Raw genomic sequence first — 23,640 nt, 5'->3', positions numbered from 1 at the left:
CTCTGAGATATAGTTGGTACATCCATTCTTTAGATAGAATAATCAATCCCACTGGTCACTAAAAGGAGACAAAAAAAGTGGAAATTGATTAACCACCCTATATTGATAGTTTCTGGTTATGGTTAGCACCATTTTCTTAATTCATTCTAACAAATTTTCCATCATGTTAATGCATTCTATTTGATCAATGTTCTATTTCTTTTTCCCAAGCAAAGTCAGATCCATCCTTTCAGAAAATACTGTCCAATAAAGCCACACTGATCTGCAGGAAAGACAGATATCTGAATAATGTATGATAAACATGTAGCTACTTTTAGTTACAATAGACAATAGGTGCAGGAGTAGGCCATTCGGCCCTTCGAGCCAGCACCATCATTCATTGTGATCATGGCTGATCACCATAATCAGTACCCCGTTCCTGCATTCTCCCCACATCCCTGGACTCTGGTATCTTTAAGTTCAAGTTCAAGTTCAGATTTATTGTCACATGCACCAATTAAGGTACAGTGATATTTGAGTTACCATACAGTCGTACAAGTAAAGAGAACACAATACACGATAGAGTTCAACATGAACATCCATCACAGTGGAATCAACATTCCAGGCGATAAAGTTCAGTCATTTTTCCTCCTTTGTTCACCCGTGGTGGGGGCCGTGAACCCTCCGCAGTAGCCGCTATGGATGGCCCGATGTACAAGCCCTCTCGTTGGGATGATCGAAACTCCAACAACGGGACAGAGCAGAACACACTTTTAGTTCCCGGATCGGCCACTTCTTACTTGAACACTTCTTCTGGCGATGGGAAATTAAACGGCCTGTCCCACTTATGCGATTTTTTCGGCGACTGCCGGCACCCATCCCTAATTACCGTCCACAGGGCCCATGGCTGAAGGCTCCGAAGCCTCGAGTGTGCGCATGCGCATGCGCATGCGGCCGCCAAGAAATTGTGTCCCCCCATGTTTTGACAGTGATTTCCGTGCCTGTTTGCAAGCTATGCTCAGTTGCTGTGAACTGCAGCAAAGATTAACTGCTGAAAAAACTATTGATGAAGTGGTAGAAAAACTAATCAGACAAGAAGCAAAACGCTGGCATCAAGTTTTTGAGCGACTGGTAACCACTGTACAGTTCCTGGCAGAAAGAAACTTGCCATTCTGGGGATCTGAGGAACACATAGGAACACCACATAATGGAAATGTCCTTGTTGTTGTTGAGTTGCTGGGAAAGTTTGATCCAGTAATGCAAGATCATCTGCGAAAAATCCAGAATAAGGAAATACATGATCATTATTTAGGAAAAAGAATCCAGAATGAGCTTATTGACCAGTTTGGCAATTATGTCCATTGAATCTGAAATTAGCAGGAGTTTAAACTTAGACAAAATTCTAAAAGACTTTGCAGAGAAAAAAGCAAGAAAGATAACTTTCTCATAATAAAAGGCAATAATAGTATGACTCATTTATAATTTATGAATGTTAATAGAAATCCAAAAAAGATAATTTGTTTCCAACAATGCACTTAAATTCTGATTTTTTTTTCTGAAATAAAATTAATTATTAGTTTTAATAAATCATTTCTCAGTATGGGAGGATGGGAGGGCACCAGACAGTTGAAACAGAGCACCATATTATGTTGCAATGATGTTTTGAGTACAGACACCACATCTATATGTGGAAAACACCACTCAACTTTCAATATATGTCTGGATTTGGATTTACCAGCTTCTGGAGAGAAGCGCCCAAATGTAAATTTTTTTATATTTGGTTTAATCGAGCTCTCGTGGGGAAAGTTGGAGAGAGTCAACTTGGGAGGGAAACCAAGTAGTTAAATCGTAAAATCCGTGGTTTTACAGCAAGTCTTCCACTCAAAATGGTCTGCAGTAATCAACGCATGAAAGGGTAGAATGGGGCTGAAGCCCAAAATTTAATGCCTGGACTGGTTTTTCGCCAATCGTTATTGTTTTTCCAGGATCTGGTTAAATTACTTTTTTGTTCATTTCACAGTCACTAAAACAAGTGGTATTGTAACTATGTACTTTTCAGAGGTGATCTACACATTTTGTTTGTTACTTGTAGGCTTACATGTATGCAATTTTATATTAAATTGTAGTTTAGATCTGATTGGTCTATAAACTCGCATGCACTTTTTAAGCGCACATTTTGATTACTTTCCATTCTACCATAGAGATATAAAGTCTATAATAGACTTTATTTATATTTCTATGATTCTACTGACCCTGGCTGGGAACCTGGGGCTCACCAAAATTGTTCCCAATTGGACCCTGCACCTCCTAAGGCCGACCCTGGCGATGGTAAGTCCGCGCCGCGCCAACGGCAAGAAGCTCAGAACTACGCTGCAGGCAGCAGGCCCCCGCAGTCGGAGCTCCAACACTGGCGACCCTCGGCAAAGGATCCCAGGCTCTGCAATGATAAATTCACGTTGTGCCTCCTGCTGAAGCTCTGCGCCGGTCTCCGGGCTGAACAGGCTGCACCAAACCAGTTGTTAGGCCGCGAGAGGGGGCAAAGATGCAACAAGGAGAAAAGTCGCATCTCCGTCAAGGTAAGTGACTGAAAACGGTTTCACCCTATTCCCCCCCCACCACCCCACACATAAAACATACCAAGAAACATTAAATCATACATTTAGACGCACTAAAAATAAAAATTACTATCTAACTCTCTCTTGAAAGTATCCAGAGAATTGGCCTCCGTTGCCTTCTGAGGCACAGAATCCCATATATTCACAACTCTCCGGGTGAAAACGTTTTTCCTCATCTTCGTTCTAAATGGCCTACCCCTTATTCTTAAACTGTGGTCCCTGGTTCTGGACTCCTCCAACATCGGGAATGTTTCTCCAGCATTTTTGTGTACCTTTGCTGCCTCTAGCATGTTCAATCCCTTAATAATCTTATATGTTTCAATAAGGTACCCTCTCATCCTTCTAAATTCCAGTGTATACAAGCCCAGTCGCTCCATTCTATCAACATATGACATTCCCGCCATCCCGGGAATTAACCTCGTGAACTTACGCTGCACTCCCTCAATAGCAAGAATGTCCTTCCTCAAATTTGGAGACTGATACTCCACACAATACTCTAGGTGTGGTCTCACTAGGGCCCTGTACAACTGCAGAAGGACCTCTTTGCTCCTATACTCAACTCCTCTTGTTATGAAGGCCAACATGCTAGCAGCTTTCTTCACTGCCTGCTGAACCTGCATGCTTACTTTCAGTGACTGATGAACAAAGATCCCCAGATCTCATTGTACTTCCCATTTTCCCAACTTGACACCATTCAGATAATAATCTACCATCCTGTTTTTGCCATGAAAGTGGATAACCTCACATTTATCCACATTAAACTGCATCTGCCATGCATCCGCCCACTCACTCAACCTGTCCAAGTCACCCTGCATCCTCATAGTATCCTCCTCACAGTTCACACTGCCACCCAGCTTTGTGTCATTTGCAAATTTGTTAATGTTAGTTTTAACCGCTTCATCTAAATCAGGGGTCGGCAACCTACGGTCCCCGGGCCGAATGCGGCCCATAACACAAATCATCCGGCCCGCAGGCATACTTTTTTTCCGTAGTCATCTGCCCCACAGACTTCCTTCATCTCCGGTACCTCCTGGGCCCGAGGCATCCAGGCACAGTGACGCAAGGACGCAAGGAGGCCTGCGCCGGCAGCCACAATTGCAGAGCCGCCGAGCACCTGAGCGGGGCCGAGCACTGAGCTCTGGCTGTACCGCATCCTGCGCAATGCTGCCGGCGCGGCCGTGTGCCTTCTGTGTCTGAGCTTCACTATTGGGGTTGTCAATAGGCCAGGGATGTGTGAGTGTGAGTATTTGAGCCACGCGTTCAGGACAGAGCCAAGGCAATGGTCCGTAGGTACGCCATGTTCGTGAGCGCCCGTAGCTAGGGGCTAGTCCTCGAAGGGGCGGGATCCATGTGAACATGTGATTTGGTGCCTGCCATCCGGGGCGGGATGGGGGCGGGATCTATGTGAACACGTGATAGATGTGGCCTGCCATCCGCTCACAGACATGTGTCCTGGCCCCTATGCAGAACAAGGTTGCCGACCCCTGATCTAAATCATTAATGCATATTGTAAATAGTTGCGGTCCCAACACCGAGCCTTGCGGTACCTCATTGCCTGCCATTCTGAAAGAGACCCGTTATTCCCTACTCTTTGCTTCCTGTCTGTCAACCAATTTTCAGTACCCAACCCTCGATACCATGTGCTCTAATTTTGCCACTAATCTCCTATGTGGGACCTTATCAAAGGCTTTCTGAAAGTCCAGGTACACTACATCCACTGGCTCTCCCTTGTCCATTTTCCTAGTTACACCCTTAAAAAATTCCAGAAGATTAGTCAATCATTCATATTGGATATTCTTGGACAGAATAAAAAGCAGAATGAGGGATGAGAATGGGGCAAGACATACAGGGGAGCAAGCCACAGATTCTTAATAGCAATAAATTTCAGGCAACCTTTGGAAGTGATTGAAGAGCAGAGCCATGAGATCACCAGCAGTTCCAGACACCTTGAAGGTACTCTGATTAGTCAAAAATAAATTAATCTTCCTGATCTGGGCCTGGAATCGTCGCCTGTAGCCCCTGTGCACTCACCTAGACTGCCCGAGTTAGATCTGGAAAATTTCCAGATTAGATCACACTGATTTCCTCTGCTGGGAGTCTGGCAACATAACATGGTGAAGTCCCAGTAGTGAGTCACTCTCAGCAGCCCAAATCTAAGGTTCTTTAGTGGAACACACCAGCAAGTTCTGACTTCTGAGTTATAGCTGCATTTATCCTTGCATCACATCAAAACACACAGAGCAATAATGAAAACATGCAACTGAGTTTGTCTGCAACTAGTCAGAAGAAGGTTCTTGAACCAAAATGGTGCCCATCCTTTCCCTCCACATATGGTGCCTGACCAACTGAGTCATTCCAACACTTTGTGTTTTATGAATAACTTTTATACTAGCTTGAGAATCCTCATTCAAATGATTGGGATATTCACTTTTGATGGAAATGTCAGAAAGATCAGTCATTCCTGCTGGACTTGCCTAGGAATCCACGGACAGAGTACAGTGTATTTATAATTCTCTACCTATCAACAAAATGTAGGTAAACATTGAAAATACTTCAGTGATTCAATAATTGAATCCATCCCCAAACAATCAGATGAACCGAGGATGCATAATAAATGCAGTCTTTCCAATGTGTAGGAAGGAACTGCATAAGCTGGTTTAAACTGAAGATAGACACAACAAGCTTGAGTAACTTAGTGGAACAGGCAACATCTCTGGAGAAAAGGAATGGGTGACGTTTCAGACTTCTGCAGTCTTTCCAATATTGCCCACAGGTTAAGAACCAATAAAATGATTGTGAATTACTACAAATAAACTGAGAACTGAGTTTTAAAATGTTTACAGAGCTAATTTTAGCCCATAAAGCTTGATTTTGATTTGATGAATACCATGGACATTTCAGTAGTTGGAGGTGGCAAAGAGAAACAGGTCAGTTTATAATTTCAAAAGCTAATGGAAGTTACATTAATCCTCAATAATAATCACTATTAATACTCCTCTCTGTTTCTTATGTTGTTATGGTCTTTGCTTACAGTATTCTGTTTAAGAAAGGAAACAAATAATTAGCATTTCTGAGTAGCTGACACATAGGATTTCAACGTCGAAACCACTGATTAGAGCAGGATTTGGGAAAAAAACAAGTTCTGAAAATAATTTGAAATGTTTCAGAAAATATTGGAAATAAACATGCTAAGTCAGCAAATCTGTTTAAAACATGGTAGTTAAATCCAAATGTCTAGCTTCAGGAAAAAAAAGAAAGTTATGTTTAAAGTCTAGTACATCATGAGATGAATTAGGTGAAAACAGAATATTCTGTTGTTTCAAATAGTTCCTCACAGAATTAAATCCCATGTCCTATCGCTGAGAAAACAGGAATTGATGCATATTTACTCTGTAAATACAAGAGGAGTTGACTTATATTGATTTGTTCAGTTCTAACTTCCAACACCATTGCATTAATGCAACAGAAATTATTGTAAATATGAATGAATGAATGAATCTCTTTTTATTGTCATTGCACATGGTACAACGAAATTTAAAAGTCAATCCCACGGTGCGATTCACAAGAGCAATTTTAAATATATAAGAAAAGATAAAAATATATACATATTAAAAAAAATTACAGATAAATAACAATAGCAGCTGAGGTAGAACCATTCAGTTGAATGTGAGTGTTATTTCTTATTTTGCATTGTTAAGTTCACGTATGGCTATGGGGTAGAAGCTGTCTCTGAGTCTGTTTGTGCGAGTTTTGAAAGACCTGTACCGTCTGCCAGAGGGCAGCAGGTGGAACAGGTTGTGTCCAGGGTGGGAAGGGTCCTTCAGGATGTTGGCTGCCCTGCCAAGGCAGCGAGAGCTGAAGATGTCCTTCAGGGAGGGCAGTGGGCAGCCAGTGATTGTTTGTGTGGTGTTGATGACCCTTTGAAGGGCTCTCCTGTCCGCTGCAGAGCAGCTGGCATACCATGTGGTTATACAGTACGCCAGCACACTCTCGATGGAGCAGCGGTAGAAGGACACCAGCAGCTTCTCCTCCAGGTTGTTTTTCCTGAGGATCCTCAGAAAGTAGAGTCGCTGCTGGGCCTTCTTGACTGCTGTGGTGGTGTTTGTAGTCCAGGAGAGATCCTCCGTAATTTGTGTGCCCGGGAATCTGAAGTCTGAGACCCTTTCCACACAGTCCCCATTGATGAATAGGGGTTTGAGGGCTGCACTGTTCTTACGGAAGTCTATGATAATTTCCTTTGTTTTTGTGGTGTTTAGGATGAGGTTGTTGTCTGAACACCACGCTGCCAGTCTTTGGACTTCCTCCCTGTAGGCTGTCTCATCTCCTCCTGAGATACGTCCAACCACAGTCGTGTCGTCCGCAAACTTGACGATGGTGTTGGTGGAGTGGGCGGGGGCACAATCGTGGGTGTAGAGGGCGTAGAGGAGGGGGCTCAACACACAGCCCTGTGGGGAGCCGGTGCTGAGTGTGATGGGGGTGGAGAGGTGATGGCCCAGTCATAAACATTCATTGGCAATGATATACTCCTTGGATGAGATTGTTCATCAACATAAGCAAACAACACAAAATAATTTACAGTATTAAGAAACTTACTTGAATGACATTTAAATTAGTTTTAAACTATTTCCTTTAGTACATCCCTGTCCATTTTTTCAGATTATTGAAAAACACAAGACTATAGAGCAATCAGAAACAAAAACAGATAATTCTGTAAATACTTAGCAGGTCAGACAGCATCTATGGAGAAAGAAGACCTGAAACATATTGTTCACTTATTTGTATTGTTGATGACTTCCAGAATAATTCAGACTGGGATAAAGTAAGAATGGGTATGGTTATGGCAAAACAAAATTAATAACATCACTAAATATACTCCTAAACAAATGAATTAATCAAAGAAAATGTATACAATTTGTTTTAATTTGCTGTATTTAAGAATAAATCATGGTTGTTTAAAAAGGACAATAAAACTGTGAGTAGAAATGCATGAATAGGTTTAGGTTTTGATTAATACTGGGATTTGGTTGTGCTTCATGTCTGTTCTCCTCCACTATTAGCACACATAAACTGTCTGCTCATTATTTTCATTTGGAAAATTCTTTCTTTGCCCCACATTTACCACATGATAGCACAACTTGGACTGTTTATTCCCATTACCAAAGTCAAAAACAAAGTATTGGAAGTTCTATTAGAACTCACCTAAAAAAGTAATCCTTTTCACTACAATTTTTTTGAAGAAGACCTTCTGCAAAACACATGAATCAGTAGATTCCAGGCTTCCTGATGTGAATTTTCCCAGAGTCTAAGACAACAGCTTGAGGTTCTTTCAACAGATGCTTCATATTCTGAGATTCTCTGCATGATACAACATGTTCCACTTAATATCTGCAGGCTCCCCCTCAAGACAACCCAAGCCTTGCTTCACTGAACCATGTCTTCTCATTAGAATATTCACCAGTTTCAAAAAATGTCTCTCATTTTCTTTAGCACTCACTTCCATGCCTTTTTTTTAGTGCATCTGATATTTCACAGTTTGAATATCAGGGCCTTGTAGAAGAACAGTAGTTCAGCTAAAATAAAAATAAATCCAAATAAAACATGTACTCAGCTCAATGGGCCAACAGAAACTGTTCTTTACAAAGTCACTGCAAGTTTCAGCGGCAGATTGCTAAACAGCCTGTAGCACATCCATCCAATGGTATTTTTGCCAATTGAGAGATAGATTCAGCACTTCTGTGCTCTCAACCCAGAACTGTGCTTGAAGCAAGCATATTAGCAGCAATGAGGCCACATCCTGGTGCCCTATCTCATATCTACCCATTCCAGTCTTTGTATGCTATTTCTCCAATAACGGTGGTCATAAAGCAATTTCAGATTTTTGACCCTCTGTGGATAATTGAATTGTTACCTACATCCAAATTCGCTTGGTGCTTGATGCTCGGGTAACTTGAGGCGAATGGTTTGCCAAAGATATTGTTGATCTTCTCTTCAGGGTTGTTGAGGCCATGCAGTTGTTTGCAGAAAGCATCATAGAAACATAGAAAATAGGTGCAGGAGGAGGCCATTCGAGCCAGCACCGCCATTCATTGTGATCATGAGGTAAACTACAGGAATAGGAATCCAGTAAACGTTACATCCTCAGCAACTAGTTGAGGGCACAGTGTTATATAACTTGAGATCTCCTAATTCAGTTTGCCTAGAAAATAAATGTAAGACTTGTTTGCCTCAGTCCACACTTACACTTTAAAAATATTTTATTTAATATTTAAAAAATGGCAAAATTAATGAAATTATCAAACATCAAGTTAGAACTTTAGTCAACAGTATTTTCTAACATTCCAGGTCTAGTGGTGTTTGAACTTCCCTTTGTGGCTATGTTGAAATATGCGTCGCTTATTTGTGAAAATCAAATGGAACATTCCAAACGTTTATCTTCAGCCACCCCTCAGTCATCTGCTTGCAAGAAAAATCTAAATTGGCACTATAGTACTGAGGGTTCCCTCTTTCAGATGAGATGTTAAAGTAAGCTCCTATTTATTCTTTCATTTGGAAGAACTTCACCACTTTATTTTGAAGAAGGAGGAGTTATCGCCATTATTCACCAAGATATTTATTCCTCAAGCCCAGTCTCCAAAATTGATGAATTGATTGTTAATACATGGTTGTTTAGGGATCTGTGTACGTAGCTGTTGTGTAAAATACAATACTTTTTATTTTATAGCAATAATCAAACTTAATTGTCAATGCAAAGAATTTCAAATGGATTTTGGATGCCTGAATGTGTGACACAACTTTTTTATTCACTTGTCTGTACTCCTTCTAAGTACACCCATTTCACATTTTAAAAAACAAATGAATCTATTCTCTCTCCTGAACTAACACTCATTAACCAAATTACCTCATCTCCATCTCATCCTTGGCCTAATTCAATCAGAGTTCTTCCTTTTATTCCATCCATCACTCTCTCTCCTCCTTGTGATTAGATAACTGATCTATTTTATTTTTGGGGAACAAGGAAATGGCAGACGAGTTAAACAGGTACTTTGGTTCTGTCTTCACTAAGGAAAACACAACTAATTACCCAGAATTACTAGGGGACAAAGGATCTAGGGTGATGGAGGAACTGAAGGAAATTCACATTAGTCAGGAAATGGTGTTGGGTAGACTGATGGGACTGAAGGCTGATAAATCCCCAGGGCCTGATGGTCTGCATCCCTGGTTACTCAAGGAGGTGGCTCTAGAAATCGTAGATGCATTGGTGATCATTGTCCAATGTTCTATAGATTCTGGATCAGTTCCTGTGGATTGGAGGGTAGCTAATGTTATCCAACTTTTTAAGAAAGGAGGGAGAGAGAAAACAGGGAATTATAGCAGCATATTTGGATAGCAGTAACAGGATCGGTCCAAGTCAGCATGGATTTATGCAGGGGAAATCTTACTTGACTGATCTTCTGGAATTTTTTGAGGGTGTAACAAGTAAAATGGACAGGGGAGAGCCAGTGGATGTAGTGTATCTGGACTTTCAGAAAGCCTTTGATGGGGTCGCACACAGGAGATTCGTGGGCAAAGTTAGAGCACATGGTATTGGGGGTAGGATATTGACATGGATAGAAAATTGGTTGGGAGACAGGAAACAAACACTAGGAATTAATAGGTCCCTTTCAGAATGGCAGGCATTGACTTGTGGGGTGTCATAAGGCTTGGTGCTGGGACTGCAGCAATTTACAATATTTATGAATGATTTAGATGAAATAATTAAAAGTAACATGAGTAAAGCTGGATGGCAGTGTGAGCTGGTGAGCTTGGATAGGTTGGGTGAGTGGGCAGATGCATGGCAGATGCATGGCAGATGCAGTATAATGTGGAAAAATGTGAGGTTATCCACTTTTGTGGCAAGAACAAGAAGGCAGATTATTATCTGAATGGTGTCAGATTAGGAAAAGGGGAAGTGCAACGAGACCAGGGTGCCCTTGTACATCAGTTACTGAATGTAAACATGCAGGTACAGCAGGCGAAGAAGAAAGCTAATGCCATGTTGGCCTTCATAACAAGAGAATTTGAGTATAGGAGCAAAGAGGTCCTTCTGCAGTTGCGCAGCGCCCTATTGAGACCACACCTGGAGTATTGTGTGCAGTTTTGGTCTCCTAATTTGAGGAAGGAACCTCAAACAGAAGGAAACAAAAGTTCCACAGAAGGAAACAAAACGGGCAATATGGGCTTAAAAGATGAAATACGAGGGAAAGCTGGCCAGGAATGTAAAGAAGGACAGTTAAAGCTTCTTTAGATATGTTCGTGGAAAAAGAATAGTAAAGTCAAATGTGGGTCCCTTGAAGGCAGACACGGGTGAAATTATTATGGGGAACAAGGAAATGGCAAAAGAGTTGAACAGGTACTTCGGATCTGTCTTCACTAAGGAAGACACAAACAATCTCCCAGATGTACTGGAGGACAGAGGATCTAAGGGGGTAGAGGAACTGAAATAAATTTTCATTAGGTGAGAAATAGTATTGGGTAGGCTAATGGGACTGAAGGATGATAAATCCCCTGAGCCTGATGGTCTGCATCCCAGGGTCCTCAGGGAGGTGGCTCTAGAAATAGTGGACGCATTTGTGATCATTTTCCAATGCTCAATAGATTCAGGATCAATTCCTGTGGATTGGAGGTAAACTAATGTTATCCCGCTTTTCAAGAAAGAAGCGAGAGAGAAAACGGGGAATTACAGACCAGTTAGCCTGACTTTGGTGATGGGAAAGATGCTGGAGTCAATTATTAAAGAGGTAATAATGGGGCATTTGGATAGTAGTAAATGATTAGTCAAGTCAGCATGGATTTATGAAAGGAAAATCATGCTTGACTAATCTTCTGGAATTTTTTGAGGATGTGACAAGTAAAATGGATGAAGGGGAGCCAGTGGATGTAGTGTATCTAGACTTTCAGAAAGCCTTTGATAAGGTCCCGCACGGGAGGCTGGTGACTAAAATTAGAGCACATGGTATTGGGGGTAGGGTGTTGACATGGATAGAAAATTGGTTGGCAGACCGGAAGCAAAGAGTAGGAGTGAATGGGTCCTTTTCAGAATGGCAGGCAGTGGCGAGTGGAGTGCCGCAAGGCTCGGTGTTGGGGCCGCAACTGCTTACCATATATATTAATGATTTGGAAGAGGGAATTAGGAGCAACACTAGCAAGTTGTGGATGACACAAGCTGGGTGGCAATGTGAACTGTGAAGATGATGTTATGAGGTTGCAGAGTGACCTGGACAGGTTGAGTGAGTGGGCAGATGCGTGGCAGATGCAGTACAATATAGATAAATGTGAGGTTATCCAATTTGGTGGCAAAAACTAGGGGGCAGATTATTATCTCAATGGGGTTAGGTTAGGTAAGGGGGAGGTATAGCGAGACCTGGGTGTCCTTGTACACCAGTCTCTGAAAGTTGACGTGCAGGTACAGCAGGCTGTGAAGAAAGCTAATGGAATGTTGGCCTTCATAACAAGTGGATTTCAGTATAGGAGTAAAGAGGTTCTTCTGCAGTTGTATGGGGCTCTGGTAAGACCACATCTTGAGTATTGTGTACAGTTTTGGTCTCCTAATTTGAGGAAGGACATCCTTGCGATTGAGGCAGGTAGGTTCACGAGATTGATCCTGGAATGGCGGGACTGTCATATGAGGAAAGATTGAAAAGACTAGACTCGTATTCACTGGAGTTTAGAAGGATGAGGGGGTTCTTATAGAAACATATAAAATTATAAAAGGACTGGACAAGCTAGATGCAGGAAAAATGTTCCCAATGTTGGTCGAGTCCAGATCCAGGGGCCACAGTCTTAGAATAAAGGGGAGGCCATTTAAGAATGAGGTGAGAAAAAACGTTTTCACCCAGAGTTGTGAATTTGTGGAATTCCCTGCCACAGAGGGCAGTGGAGGCCAAATCACTGGATGGATTTAAGAGAGAGTTAGATAGAGCTCTAGGGGCTACTGGAATCAAGGGATATGGGCAGAAGGCAGGCACGGGTTATTGATTGGGGACGATCAGCCATGATTACGATGTATGGCGGTGCTGGCTCGAAGGGCCGAATGGCGTCCTCCATCACCTATTCTCTATGTTTCTATGTAAGGACATTCTTGCCATTGAGGGAGTGCAGCGTAGGTTCACAAGGTTAATTCCCGGGATGGCGGGACAGTCATATGAAGAAAGAATGGAACGACTGGGCTTGTATTCACTGGAATTTAGAAGGATGAGAGGGTATCTTATAGAAACATATAAAATTATTAAGGGATTGGACAAGCTAGATGCAGGAAACATGTTCCCGATGTTGGGAGTCCAGAACCAGGGGCCCGAGTTTAAGAATAAGGGGTAGGCCATTTTGAACTAAGATGAGAAAAAAACATTTTCACCCAGAGAGTTGTGAATTTGTGGAATTCTGTGCCTCAGAAGGCAGTGGAGGCCGATTCACTTGATGCATTCAAAATAGAGTTAGATAGAGTTCTTCGGGCTAGCGGAATCAATGGATATGGAGAAGGCAGGAACGGGGTACTGATAGGGGATGATCAGCCATGATCACATTGAATGGTGGTGCTGGCTCAAAGGGCCGAATGGCCTACTCCTACACTTATTTTCTATTCCTTCCCCATTGTTAATAATTTTTAACCTGAAAAGGCAACCGTTTTCTTTCTGCAGTTCCCTTTTAACTTCTTGTGCATTTCCAACGTTTCCTGCATTTGTAGTTTTTTTAAATTTCATGTTGCAGTTTTTTAACAGCAGGGAGGAAATACTTCTCATTTAAAACCAGCTTGTTTACTCCTAGATCTTGCAAATCATGGCTGAAGGCTGCATGAATCAATGAATGCAGTTTGTCGTGCTGCATTATGTTCAGTGAACATGCTTACTTAACGTCATTTAGCACGTCACTTGTCTGGAAACAAGATTTACTGGAATAATATCTCAATTGTCATGAATACACACGGTGGAATTGGCCTATAAAATGTACAAAAGCTGAAGCATACTTCTGATTTCTTAAGGCAAGCCGTGCACATGTCCAATGAGGCACAAACAATATACAAACGTAGTCATTTCCTTGCATCTCAACCACCCACAGAATACATGCAGAGCAACTCAATTGCTGGCTGCGCTCTGCATGTTGGGGATGGTAGTTCGCATGGTGCGCATCCTCCGTTTCGATTACACTGCCCTCTGCACCCGATGAACTACAATTCCCAATAGGCGCCGCGTCACGTCGTTCGTGGTCGTTGAGCACGTGACGCGGCTGGGGTTTGCAGCTGGTTGTTTCTGCGTACTGACAACATCCAGTCACTGCAGGGGTAGGCAATTGTTTTATATTATACATTTGATAAAGCAGAAATGTGTCTGTGATATGTTTGTAAATATTTATTGTACAATTGCATTGTCTAGGTTTGTTCTGGAAGTAATAAGACCCTTGATTTAAATCCTCTTTTTAATAAATAAATAAATAAATATATATATATTGCTGGCATGTATATATATATATATATATATATAGCATCTTTTTTTAAACCTTTGTCTATCTTGGGGGGGAAGTCAGATCATGCAATCTGATGCCTGTTATTAATATGCTCAGGTTTCAGCCATTATAGTTTAGATTGTCCCAGGTGAGCTTTCTGTGGGTAAAGGGGTGGGGAACGCAAACTGAAACGCAAACTGATCTGCAGCGATACTTTATACATAAAGTTGCTATTAACAGCAATATTCCAGCTAGATTGGAAATGCTTTGGAGCATGTTTTTGGAGCACAGTGGACTGGAAATGATTGATGTGAACTGAGTTTGGTGACGGGTTATCGCAGTTGAGAGGTTAAATAACTAAGCATTGATTTTAGTCTCTGGTAACGTTTACAGAATATTGAATCTGTTCAGTCTTTTTTTTTAAAGTGATCATGAAGAGTTGGTTAACACTTCAAGGATTTTTGTTTCCAATTTACTTCGCATGACAATGATCCTGAATAAGGAATTCTAAAACTTTCAACACTGGCTTGTCAGATCCCACATGTGATAGTCCTATGATCCAGCTAAGATTTAATTATTGTGAATGACTACCATTTATCAAATCTTGTGTTCAGTTCTCAATTTTAACTCAAAACTCTTTTAATTTAAGCAGAGTTCATTTGTTTTAATTACTTTTGGATATGTGTATTTTCACTTATCTTTTGTTTTTAAATGCATCCATAAAAGTAATGCAAAACACAACTTGGATTCTAAAATAAAAATAATACATTTTACCTTGTTTGCAAGTCACTTTAGAACAAAATCATAGAACTTAGAAAAGTGCAGGAACAGGCCCTTTGGCCCACAATATCTGTGCCGAACATGATGCCGAAACCAACTCTCACCTGTCTGCACATAATCCATCTCCCTCTATTTCTTGCATCCATGTGCCTATCCAAAAATCTCAAATGCCATGATCGGAACTTTCTCCACCACCAGCATTTCAGGCACTCGCCACTCTCTGTGTGAAAAATAAAACTCGCCCGTCTTTCAACTTTGCCTCTCTCACATTAAAGCTATGCCCTGTAGTCTTTGATATTTTAATTCTGGGAAAAGTCCTATCTATGCTTCTCATAATTTTATGCACTTCTATCAGGTCTCCCTGCAACCTCTGTTGTTTCACATTAAAACAACCCAAGGTTGTTCAACCTCTCCCTGTAGCTAATACTCCTTAATCCAGGCTACATTCTGGTAAATGTCCTCTGTATCCTTTCCAAAGTCTTCACATCCTTCCTGTAATGAATGGTCTGACCAGAACTGCGTGCAATACTCCAAATGTAGCTGAACCAAATTCCTATAATACTACGTCATGATTTTTGGTCTTGTATACTCTAGGCCCTGACCAATGTCGGAGTACACATATGCCTTCTCTACCTTTCTATCTACTTGTATTGCCACTTTCATGGAGTTATGGACTTGGTCCCCACAGTCCCTCTGTAAAGCAAGGCGGATAACTGATCATTTGAGAGTGGGCTATTAAATTTGGTGAGAAATGTCCACCTTTCTGCTGAAGTTAACATGTTTTCCAATCAATCATGCTTTGTGGTCTTAAGGGAGAAAGCTTCAGTTTAGTACATTGCATACCACTCCAGTACCTCCAAAGCAATACGACTCAGAAAATAATGTCTGTGAGATTTGCTATCAACATAATGGAAAAATGCTGATTGCACACATATCCCAAAGTCACTTATTGTCCATTTAGAGTTTTCAAATTGCACTTAAGAAGTCGGTTAGCTCATCTAATTGTTGTGAGGAGAAGACACAGAAAATACTTAATTGACTTAAGTTATTTTTTAAGTTGTATATTTCATGTTGTACCTTAAATTTCTGCAATGCATCTGACACTCATAATGTCATCTCAGTATGTGTTATAATGTGCAAGTGGGCAAGTGCAATATGAGGGCAAGATAATTGAAGCAGAGGCAATTGAAAGAGTGGAACTATTGGGGTCTGATGAGATTGTTAATGATTGTATGGTCAAAAGAAAACAAAACACACATTCAAGGGTTGAGTACGAAATAATTAAATTCCTCTGCATGTCCATGCTGCAAACAAACCTTTCCTTGGATACAGAGAACAAAGCTTCAAGTGTGGTACCACCAAAGCCCCAAACCATGTCAATAAGATTTCCTTAATTTTGTACTTGGGCAAATAAATGATTGGTTACACCGCCAAATATCTCAACATACATTAAAATACATTGGACGAGAAATACTGTGCGTTTTGTGATTGGATTTTATTTGAAACCGAGTCATGAAGTGTGGTCATTTAAGATGGCTTGCATGACGCGTGCTCGGACGAAGTGCGTAGTTACCTGTCGGAATTATGCTCAATGAAGCATTCACATATTATTTCTGCTTCAAATAAAGTCACAAACTAACATATTCACCAATCAAGACATGATATATACCACAATGACATGCAGCAAAATTATAATACAGCATCTCAACTCTTTTTACACATTGCAATTAATGCAATTTTTATTATTTCTTTCCACTTCCAAACAAAAATGTGGGTGGATTATTCAGCGTATGATCAACCTGTGTCAATAAATCCTGGATCTTGATAACATATATGCTTAACCATGCACACTACAGATTGATGCAAGCATGTTTTCTGTGAAGGACCGAAAACTATCATGACATGGCCATAGCATGGGTTGTTATTGCTATTGGTACAGAAACACTCTCGCTTCCCACATAATTTAACCACAACAAAATATACAGGTTGCAAGGAATTTTCTAAAGGCATTTTATGATAATAGCTGTTAAAATGGACCATACCCATCTGACAGGTTAAACATTACACTAACTAACAAGAGATGGCCAAAGGACATAAATGCAGCAAATGTTCTTTTGGTAATATATTTAAAGGTGTCAAGACGCCACATTACCGGACATTCAGATTAGATGTATGTGTTTTGAACAGCAATGAAGATACCCAGTTTGTAAGCAACAATTTAAAAAAAAATTGTTGATAAACGCTTTTCCCACTTCAGAATTAACGTTAAAATTTCAACTGAAATATCTCCTGATCAAATTTGTGATGTATATGACTGACTGTAGAAGTAAAACCTGGATAAATGTAACGTATAGTTGTGAATGTTGCTCATTAAATAACTACATTACTGATACTCCATATTAAGAGCATTGATTTGCCATTAAAATGAATTCTGTAATAACGTGTCAACGGTAGCAGTGACAATCGAACACTGCGGTTTTAATGTTTCACGTGTTCACAATTTAATTAATCCATCTTTATGGATTAAAACAAATAATAACATTGGGAATTAAAACATATTTGATTGCATTCCGGTATCAAACATAGTCAATGTTAGCTCTGAAGACATTTCCAGCACAATAGGGTCGGGATGGGGGGGGGGGGGGGGGGGGTGTGAATCATTCAGTGCGGATTGGATGGATTGAGGCAGGGGAAATAGTGCGTGTTGGTTTGAGTAGGTAAAATTGTGAGGGACTTTGTTTTGCAGTTTTAGTGAGTCCTGTGCCTTGTTTGTGGGAGAGATAGACTTTTTAATGTGAGGGGTAGGGGGTAACAATATTTCTAGGTCCCTACCTGGTCGGTGAGGCAGCTTTTTCTCCGGGCTGCCCCGTCGACCCGTTCTCGTGGCCTACCAGCGGGCGTGGAGCGCCGTTTCCTGGCGGGGACCGCCCAGCACCTCGGCTTCGGTGGCGGCACAGCGCTGGAGCGCTATCGCGGAGCGGAGCGGGCGATGCCTTGCCTGGGTCGCCGCGCTGGATCGCCGCGCTGGAGCTCCGGTGAGCTGTGACCGGCGAGTTCATCACCTCCGGGCTGCGGGTCTGAGGAGCGGGCGGCGCCGACTCTAACATCGGGAGCCTGGGAGCTCCAAACCGGCGCGGCCTTGTCGGCTTCGGAAGCCGCGGTCCACAGTTAGGATGCGGCCGTTCCAGGTGGCCCAGCCGCTGAAAGGACTCCCGACGCTGGGGCAACAGCACCCGGCCAAAACGGCCAGGAACATCGGGCCTCCGTAGAGGCAATAGCGGTAGCTTCAATAGGCCTGACTTTGGGAGAACTGGGGATGGGGACTGGACATTGTGCCTTCCCCCACAGTGGTAACCATTGTGGGGGGATGATTTTTTGTGTGTAAGTGAATATGTTAGTCTGTGTCCAAGATGGCTGTCGGAAGGGAGAGTGTACGCTGGCGCGATTTAGCTGCCGCTGCTCTCTCTTCACATTGTGTTTTTGATTTTTTGTCTTTGGAGCGATTTCTGTCTTTAATTTGTGTATTGGTGATGTCCTTATTATTTATTTTACTCCGACTATATGTTTTTTCTCTCTTGTTAATTTCTGTAAGGTGTCCTTGAGACTTTGAAAGGCGCCCGCAAATAAATTTTATTATTATTATTATTATTATTATTATTATTATTATTATTATTATTATTATTATTATTATTATTATTATTATTATTATTATTATAATATGATAAGTTTTAATCGACAATTTGAGGGGGAGATGGGACAAGTGTCAGTATTACAGTTGAGCAAAGGGGACAATGGAGGTATGAGGGAGGAGCTGGCCAAAGTAGACTGGAAAGAGACCATAGCAGGGATAACAGTTGAAAACAATGGCATGTATTTCTGGGAATAATACAGAAGGAAGGTGCAGGATCAGTTCATTCCAAAGAGGAAGAAAGATTCTAAGGGGAGTAAGAGGCGATTGTGCTGACAAGGGAAGTCGGGGATAATATAAAAATAAAAGAGAAGTACAGTATAACATAGCAAAGATGAGCGGGGAGTCAGAGTATTAGGAATCTTTTGAAGAGCAACAGAAGATTGTTAAAAAGGCAATACGGGGAGAAAAGATGAGGTACGAAGGTAAGCTAGCCAAGAATAAAAAGGATAGTAAAAGCTTCTATATGTATGTGAAGAGGAAAAAAAGGAGGGTGAGAGAAAACGGAATTATAGGCCAGTTAGCCTGACATCAGTGGTGGGGAAGGTGCTGGAGTCAATTATAAAAGATGAAATAGCGGCACAATTGGATAGCAATAACAGAATCGGTCCAAGTCAGCATGGATTTACGAAGGGGAAATCATGCTTGACTAATCTTCTGGAAATTTTTGAGGATGTAACTAGGACAGGGGCGAGCCAGTGGATGCAGTGTACCTGGACTTTCAGAAAGCCTTTGATAAGGTCCCACATAGGAGATTAGTGGGCCAAATTAGTGCAAATAATATTGGGGTAGGTTACTGACATGGACAGTTGGCAGACAGGAAACAAAGGGTAGGGATTAACAGGTCCCTTTTAGAATGGCAGGCAGTGACGAGTGGGGTATCGAAGGCTCGGTGTTATTTATAATATACTGCAGCTATTTACAATATACATTAATGATTTAGATGAAGGGATTAAAAGTAACATTAGCAAATTTACTGATGACACAAAGCTGGGTGGCAGTGTGAACTGTGAGGAGGATGCTATGAGTATGCAGGGTGACTTGGACAGGTTGGGTGAGTGGGCAGATGCATTGCAATGTGGATAAGTGTGAGGTTATACACTTTGGTGGCAAGAACAGGAAGGCAGATTATTATCTGAATGGTGTCCAGTTAGGAAAAGAGAAAGTACAACAAGATATGGGTGCAGCGTAGGTTCATGAGGTTGATTCCCAGGATGGCATTTGTTGATAGAATGGATAGAATGGGCTTGTATACACTGGAATTTAGAAGGTTGAGAGGGGATCTTATTGAAACATAGAAGATTATTAAGGGATTAGACACTGTGGAGCCAGGATACATGTTCCCGATGTTGGGGGAGTCCAGACCCAGGGGCCACAGTTTACGAATAAGGAGTAGGCCATTTAGAACGGAGATGAGGAAAAACGTTTTCACCCGGTGTGTTGTGAATCTGTAGAATTCTCTGCTTCAGAAGGCAGTGGAGGCCGCTTCTCTGGATGCGTTCAAGAGAGAGTTAGATAGAACTCTTAAAGATAGAGGAGTCAAGGGATATGGGGAGAAGGCAGGAACAGGGTACTGATTGTGGATGATCAGCCATGATCCCAGTGAATGGCCTACTCCTGCACCTATTGTCTATTGTCTGTTGTCTATTGTCTATAGCCTCACGATTTTATGCAAGACAAATTTAACAACTTCTCAGCCTCTTGCGCTCCATAAAATAAACTCAGAGTCTGCCCAATCTCTCATTAAAGCTCAAGTGCCGAGTCCTGGTAACATCCTCGTAAATCTTCTTTGCATTCTTTCCAGCTTAAAGACATATTTTCTGCAGCAGGATGACCAAAACTGGGCACAATACCCCAAGTGTGGCCTCACCAATATCTTGTACAACTGTAACCAGCCTGGACATCAATTCCCAGAATAATGAAAACCAACATGCCAAATTCCACCTGATCTCCCCGCGGTGCCTGATTCAGGGAATTATGTACTTGTTCTCCTAAATCCCTCTGCTCCTCAACACTCCCAGGGACGACCATTCACATGGCCTGATTTGATTTCCCAAAATGCAACACCTCACACCTATCTGCATTAAACTCCATTAGCCATTCCTCAACCCACATAACTAGCTGATCAAGACCCTGCTGTAATTCTTGTTAACCATCTTCTCTGTTTATGATTCCACCTATTTTAGTGTGACATCTTCAAAGTTACTAATCATGCTTTGTACATTCTCATGTATAAGATGGATGACAGCATATCTCCAAAGATGCGTAAGTTTGTAGGTTAATTGATAAAAATGTAAATTGTCCCATGTGTGTTTAGAATGGTGTTAATGTGCAAGGATCGCTGGTCGGCGAAGACTCGGTGGACCGAAGGGCCTGTTTCCACGCTGCATCTCTAAACTAAAAATCAATAATAGTCATGAGAGATGAATGCTATATGTGTGAAGATGGGAATTGTTGAGTGCTAATATTTATAATGATAGCAGTTGAATGTGGCTAAAGGTCAAAGTGCACAATACTCGGCCTTTACCAGTGCTTAATTTTCCTGTACTCTTAACGTCCAAGTGTACTATTGAAATTGAAGAGGCATTGCATTCGAATGTTAGCCACAAGAGTAGAGAAATTATTAAATATTAGTAGTCAAGATTAATGTGTCTTGTTGAGAATTGCACGATGTGTGGCCTGTCATTCTGGCTTCATTATCCATTTTAATCAATGATATTGTCGTGGATGTAAGAATAATGATTTCAAAATATGCTGATGATACTAAATCAAGGGGCATGGCGAATCTGGTGAAATTTGTAGAATGTTATAAATTGGGATAGTACAGAAGCAAGAGAAACTTTCTCACATTTCATAGCTGATATGTGCTTGCGATGTTGAAGGAGGTTGCTCAGCCTATTGGGTGTGCTGCCTTTCAGAGAATCCCATCAGTTCCATTTCCCCCTTTCATTTCCCTGCAATCTATTCTGTCTCGCATGCTCATTAATTCTCCTCTGATTCTTCCACCACCCACCTACATTTTGAACCTACCATTTATACATACTAGCACTGAAGTCTGAAGAAGGGGCCCAACCTGAAACTTCGTCTGTCCATTTCCCTCCACAGATGCTACCTGACCTGCTGAGCTTTGTTTTTTGATCAAGAAGTTGATCAAGATTCCAACATCTGCAGTCTCTTGTTTCTCCAACATATCGACACATCTTCATTCTGAGGGTGGACATTGGAGGACCCGAAGGAAAACTGCACAATAAGAGGGAGAACAAGCAAGCTCCACCCAGACAGCACTTGACATCTGATTCGAACCAGGATTGCTGCAGCTATATGGCAACAACACTAATAGCCCTAGGGTTGTGCCAGCCAAAGTGATGAATGTTATCAAGAAGCACATATTGAGAGATGGAGCTGGCAATGGGAAGGAATGGACAGAGTAAGGAATTCAAGAACGCTTGCATAAAATAAAATATTGTCAGGGAAAATTGTTTTAGTTTTGTTCAAAATATATTTACTTATCATTAAAATTGCATCATACGAAGAAAAAATTAGGGAGTTAGTGTGAGTTGTATTAAGTCTGCAATTTTATATTATCATAGCTGGTTTTCCGTATATTTCATGTTTTACTGCACAAAGAAGCCAGGGAACATAGAGTACCGCACAATGTGCGCAATGCATACCTGCACATATCCATGTGTCTGTGGTCCTTAAACATTGTAGGTCACATGTCGGAGCAAGCCTTAACCCCACTAGTAGGACTGCTTCTATGCTAATTATTTGGAAACTGCAGAATGTCCTATAGTCTGGTACAAAGAAAGTCCTTCCAGTGTCCCCACTCAGATAATCTACATACCGAGATCCTCCCTCATATGTCCTCTTTACTCCTCACCCTCTAAGCAGGAATCTCTTTGTCTGTTGCTAGCCGGGCAACCTAGGCAGCCTTTTAGGTTGCCAAATGACAGTTTAGGTGGTCATTTAAGATGGCTTGCATGACGCATGCGATAATGTGCTCGGACGAAGTGCGTAGTTACCAGCCGGAATTATGCTCAATGAAGCATTCACATATTATTTCTGCTTCAAATAAAGTCACAAACTAAACATATTCACCAATCAAGACATGATATACACCACAATGACATGCAGCAAATTTACAATACAGTATCTCAACTCTTTTTACACGTTGCAATGATTGCAATTTCTATTATTTCTTTAATCCATGTGTTTGTGGTCCTTAAAACTTCAAATCCACCCTCCCATTCCGAATCCGACCTTTCTGTCCAGGGCCTCCTCCATGGCCAGAGTGAGGCCCACCGTAAATTGGAGGAACAGCACCTCTTATTTCGCTTGAGTAGTTTACACCCCGGCGGTATGAATATTGGCTTCTCCAATTTCAGGTAGTCCTTGCTTTCTCCCTCCTTCCCCTCCCATTCCCAGCTCTCCCACAGCCTACTGGCTCCACGTCTTCCTTTCTTTTTCCCACCCCTCCCTGACATCAGTCTGAAGAAGGGTCTCGACCCGAAACGTCGCCTATCCCTTTGCTCCATAGATGCTGCCTCACCCCCTGATTTTCTCCAGCTTTTTTGTCTACCATCCATTCACCCAAGTTCTGTTATCCCACTTTCCTCACCCACTCCCTACACATTAGGGGCAATTTTACAGAGACAAGTTAACCAACAAAGCCAATGCGTCTTTGGGTTTTGAGAAGAAACCCACACGCTTGCAGGGAGAATGTGCAAATTCAACACAGACAGTGCCCGAGGACAGGATCGAACACATATCTCTGACGTGTGAGGCAGCAAGTCTACCAGCTGTGCCACGATATTTTGTTTTCTAACATACAAAAAATTATACGTTGATAACTTTGGTTACTAAAAAAAATAAACTATCCATTTTCAGTCTTAAATCTCTAAGTCACGCTATGTCCACCTTTACAGCTACTGTATGTTTTAATTCAGTTCAAGACTATGAGGCAGTACATTGGACATAAAGTTGCTGCCTAAAAGTGCTAGAGACCAGGCATTGATCCTGAATATGGGTGCTGTCTGTATGGGGTTTGCTCCTTTTCCTTTTGATCACATGGGTTCTCTCCGGGTGCTCTTGTTTCCTTCCACA

At 41.6% G+C, this 23,640-nt stretch overlaps 1 protein-coding gene across 1 annotated transcript in view; it reads left to right on the top strand.

The window, feature by feature from the left end:
* Positions 1-13,836: 13,836 nt before the first annotated feature.
* The window catches only part of tsnare1 (t-SNARE domain containing 1), an 807,948-nt gene continuing 798,144 nt past the window's right edge, over positions 13,837-23,640 (top strand). The window contains exon 1 of the mRNA XM_033019937.1: positions 13,837-13,908. The gene's annotated coding sequence lies outside the window, so the exon portion shown is untranslated. The remainder of the gene's footprint in view (positions 13,909-23,640) is intronic.

Source organism: Amblyraja radiata, chromosome 4 (genome assembly GCF_010909765.2).
Source record: "Amblyraja radiata isolate CabotCenter1 chromosome 4, sAmbRad1.1.pri, whole genome shotgun sequence".
Taxonomy (NCBI): Eukaryota; Metazoa; Chordata; class Chondrichthyes; order Rajiformes; family Rajidae; genus Amblyraja; species Amblyraja radiata.
This window is presented reverse-complemented; position numbering and strand designations above follow the sequence as displayed.